Source organism: Gadus chalcogrammus, unplaced genomic scaffold (assembly GCF_026213295.1).
Source record: "Gadus chalcogrammus isolate NIFS_2021 unplaced genomic scaffold, NIFS_Gcha_1.0 GACHA056, whole genome shotgun sequence".
NCBI classification, from domain to species: Eukaryota; Metazoa; Chordata; class Actinopteri; order Gadiformes; family Gadidae; genus Gadus; species Gadus chalcogrammus.
The window spans coordinates 25,001-30,071 of record NW_026613491.1 but is presented as its reverse complement, the minus strand read 5'-3'; the positions used below and the strand labels follow the sequence as shown (position 1 = coordinate 30,071).

At 42.7% G+C, this 5,071-nt stretch overlaps 1 long non-coding RNA gene across 3 annotated transcripts in view; it reads left to right on the top strand.

Annotated features, from left to right (window-relative positions):
• Positions 1-3,406: 3,406 nt before the first annotated feature.
• The window catches only part of LOC130378038 (uncharacterized), a 21,114-nt gene continuing 19,449 nt past the window's right edge, over positions 3,407-5,071 (top strand). For all 3 annotated transcript variants that reach the window (XR_008894447.1, XR_008894449.1, XR_008894448.1), the window contains exons 1-2: positions 3,407-3,640; positions 4,516-4,630. This is a non-coding gene — a long non-coding RNA (uncharacterized LOC130378038). The remainder of the gene's footprint in view (positions 3,641-4,515; positions 4,631-5,071) is intronic.

Here is a 5,071-nt window from a genome sequence, read left to right as displayed (position 1 = left end):
CCCTTGGTTCTAAGAACATCCTTACCGTACCGACAGAGATATATTGTTGTTTCTCTTTCTTCTGACAAATGTACTTATTGTAGGTGGCTCTGGATGAAAGCGTCAGCTAAACGCCCTGAGTGTAAATGTAAACAGAAGGCAGGTAGCAGCAGAGTATGACGGACACCTCTGCCTGCCCCACTCCACAGAACAGCTGTAATTATTGAATTAGGATGAAAGTTCAACCTGAGGCCTTCTCACATTTCACATCAGGGCTAAGCTTCACCACAGAGCAATAATCTCTCTCCTGCCAGCCCTGGATCAGCATGTGTGTGTGTGTGTGTGTGTGTGTGTGTGTGTGTGTGTGTGTGTGTGTGTGTGTGTGTGTGTGTGTGTGTGTGTGTGTGTGTGTGTGTATGTGTGTGTGTGTGTGTTTGCTAGAGGGAGGGCGAGTAAAGAGAAGAAAATATAAGATATGAGAGCAAACTTGAGTGTGTTTGTTTTGCTGTGTGAGAGCGTGAGAGAGAGAGAGAGTGTGTGTGTGTGTGTGTGTGTGTGTGTGTGTGTGTGTGTGTGTGTGTGTGTGTGTGTGTGTGTGTGTGTGTGTGTGTGTGTGTGTGTGTGTGTGTGTGTGTGTGTGTATAATTTTCCCTCGTCTCCACTCCCATTAATTCTCTGCGACCTCATCACACACACACACACACACACACACACACACACACACACACACACACACACACACACACACACACACACACACACACACACACACACACACACACACACACACACACACACACACACACACTAACCTGGGTGAGTGTTTTCAGGTGTATTTGGTTTGGTTGGGAGGGAGGGGGTGGAGTTGGCAGCCTTATCGCCTCAGAGAATCCTCTGATCTCTAAATGCACTCCCTGAAGCCTTGTTTTAAGCATCTCTCTCTCTCTCTCTCTCTCTCTCTCTCTCTCTCTCTCTCTCTCTCTCTCTCTCTCTCTCTCTCTCTCTCTCTCTCTCTCTCTCTCTCTCTCTATATATACACACACACACCAACAGGTGTGTTTTGCCCAGCCAAAAGAATGTGCCAGCGGTAAATCATGGTATTTAAAAATATTAATGTACAATTAAATGTTCACACACTGAGAGTGTCTGAGAGTGTGTGTGAATACTTTTGATGTGTAAATGTGTTTGTGTGTGTGTGTGTGTGTGTGTGTGTGTGTGTGTGTGTGTGTGTGTGTGTGTGTGTGTGTGTGTGTGTGTGTGTGTCTGTGTGTGTGTGTGTGTGTGTGTGTGTGTGTGTGTGTGTGTGCGTGTGTGTGTGTGTGTATGTCTATGTGTAAGGATTCTTTGATGATGCGAATAGGAAGGGGTTTTCTTGTTTAACACAAGGAGTAATCCTACCTGTTGATAGAGCATCATCCCTACTGATCCTTACCCTCTCTCTCATCACACACACACACACACACACACACACACACACACACACACACACACACACACACACACACACACACCACACACACACACACACACACACACACACACACACACACAAATACATACACATACAAACAGACAATCACACAGACACACACACACACACACACACACACACACACACACACACACACACACACACACACACACACACACACACACACACACACACACACACACACACACACACACACACACACACACACACACACAAAAAAACACACAGAAAAACACACACTCACACACACACACACACACAAAAAAGTTTGAATTCACTTCCCTCCATTCATCGTCACCTGCAGGGTGACGATGGTGACGATGGGGTCAAAGGAAAATTCCTTTGACCCCATCGTCACCATCGTCACCATCGTCACCATCGTCACCATCGTCACCATCGTCACCATCGTCACCATCGTCACCATAGTCACCATCGTCTGAGTTGACTCTGGAGCATAGGTTGTTCAGTCAAATAACAAAACAGAGGGCACATTTAACAATTACGTCTTCAGATAAGCGTAATAGACTCCCAATCCTCAGAAAGGTAATTTACATTTTCTGAACGTACACCAAAAGGATCCAAGCCATGGTTCAAGGACTAGGCCTACTAGAGATAGACGGTGACATCCAACATCTTAAATGCAAAACATAGTAAACATTTAACCAAGGACAGCTGAGGCATCCACTACGTTTCCATAACTCGTTTAGCATTCGCCTGCTCTTAAACCATTTGATTCTTGAAGATTGAATCAGGTTCTGCAAAGCTTGTGCTGTCATAATTAAAACAATCTTCCCCTGTCTTTTAACGACTATAAAAGAGAACAACAAGGCCTTCCAAGAGGCATGCTGCTTTCCTAGCAGTTATTACATCATGAACGGTGAAATACAAACTCCAAGCACCTTCCAGTGTTGGCTGATAAAGAGGTCAATCCGACTGTAGTTTATACACTGTCCACCTCACTAGTCAATCTCTAGATTATTTTTAATATTTGTATTTCTAAAATTTCTACGATTTTAATTGCATTTTTCCTATTCTTTATTTCTACTTCCGTCCTGTGCTTTCCGCTTTGATGGGCTCATTTCCCGCCTGGATTCATAAATTGTATTTTATCTTACAAGGTAAGGTAGAAAATATTAAAACCTGAAGGTTGAAACTAGGCTACCTTGAGCCTCGCCCCTGAGGTGTCGCGGCCCCAGTATAAACATAGTATTATATTATTATATATATTATTATATTATCTACTTTTCTCCCTCACCACACTTAAACACAGTTTAGCAAAGCATGAAAAAGACATAAGTGTCTATTTTAAATTAAAAAAGGTGAACTTATGTGTTTTCTTTCTTCTATGTTGTGTAAAATTTAATAAAACAACCTTTATACTATAATCATTAGTAATCTGCGCTGTTTTCTTAACGATGTTAAACTTGTGTTTTTTGTTCCATCAGACTTTCAATTCAAATTAAAAAGAGACTGAGGACCGAAGAACAGTCTTCGAAATCTTTGAGTAAGTGAAGTAATGTTTCGGCCTTATCCAAGACCCCTTTTCTTAAGCGTCCCTTGTTCCAAGTAGGGCACTGTTGATTCCATTTTCTCCAAGGTCATCTTTTCCGCTCTACGATGCAAATTGGTTTCGCAAAATATGGAAGAAACAATTATTCTATTTTTTCATATTTTCACGGTTCATTTTGTCATTACCTGAAAAGACTTTCAAAGCGTATCAGGGGCAGAGCGATTACACAATGTGGCTCAGAACGAAGCTCAGACGCAATCAGCCCCCGGCTCACCGAGAGGGGCCGAGTGGAGGGCTGCCGGGGGCCGGGGCGACACACATACACACACACACACACACACACACATACACACACGCACACACACTTCAACACATGCACACACACATCAGCACATGCATATGGGTATAAAAACATGGGGCTGGGCGATATGACGATATATATCGTGTGATGATATAAAAATGTCTATCGTTTCATATTATCCTCTATCGTTTATATCGTCTTGTCGCAAATCACACTCTTTACGGTAATATTTTACGTCATTTGGACGACGCTTTACATTCTTCCACACGGCACATGAACGCAACACAAACAAACATGGAGGAGAGTGAACGTGACAATTCTGAATAGGAGAAGGACTCCCACGACCAGCCAAGACAAAGTGAGCTCGTACCTAAAAGAGGGGCTACGAAATAGGCCTTCCCATGTGGTCATTTTACATAAACTACCGTAATTTTCGGACTTTAAGACGCGCCTTTTTATTTTTCGATTCTGCGTCTTATATTACGGTGCGGCAGAGGACAGCTGATTTGGAACGTAACAACAGCTGTTCGCTTTCACGGGGAAAAAATAAGGAACTTCAACCTACTTAGGCCTACTAATTAACCTTCAAAAGCTATTAAATCTTCAACAAAATATGCAGATACTGTCAAAATCGGTTCCAGGGAGTATATAGGGATTATTAATGTTTTTTATGGTGTTTTTCTCTGGAACGAGTATTCCAATATTCGCTCGGAAAAACCAAGAGTATTCGAAGCCTGAAAAATGGCATTTGGGCCAGCCTTAATGGTAATTAAACATTAAAACACCTGTGGTTTATAGTCCAGTGCGGCTTATGTACACATCATTCACTTTAGCTGCTGCTGCTTATACTCCGGTGCTCCTATAGTGCGGGTATTTATTCATTGAATTTACAGAAAATGTGCTATATCGTGATATATATCGTTATCGGGATATGAATGACCTATATCGGGATATGATATTTTGGTCATATTGGTCACATTCATGGGAAATACATACTCCATGCATATATTTACAGCGCATGTCTATGGTCGGTAAGGTGAGAATCAGTCAAGGAACACCTAAATGACATAATCTGCAAAATAACAACCATAGAATACTTAACTGAAGTCTGAAGGAGCCAGTGAGGCCTCATAGCTTATAACCCTTTCCCAAGCAGATGTTGATATCAAATAAAAACCCATCATGTGTGCACATAGCCTGCCTTGATTGAACGTCCCTCCTCGTCTTTCGAAGGTGCTGTGCTGCATGTCTGCTGTTCAGGAGCCCCAGAGGTCATCTCCCTCTGTGTCATCACAACCTCAGCCTCCTCACAGCTCCAGGCCCCAACGCGGCGACCCCACACAGAGAGGTAGGCAAAACAAGATGTACATCGCATAATGTGAAAAGGATACTGCTTCAGAGTTGAATAGCCGACTGCGCTCTCTGGCCAGGGACCGTCAGAGAACTAAATGCTTCCAGATTGATTCACTGGAAATGCATTAGGAACATATTGCAATGATAGGCTTAATGAGAGATAGAAAACCAGAGTTTCTCGTTTCATCCTTTCAGTGCATCGCTCACACTATAAGGGATAGTGCATGAGCCATTGGTATGTCATGTTTCTAGAATTCTTCCCTGTTTGAATGTGTATTAGTAAGAAAACATCACAAAGGCAAGAAAGGCATGTGTCTGAACACACAGAGCTCATTTGGAGAAGCGGAGGGTCTCACTAAATAGCCTTGTAATCGGCTGTAATGAATAAAACAAGCAGCAAACAAGCATAGGGCTGTACCATAATCAGCCATTTAAC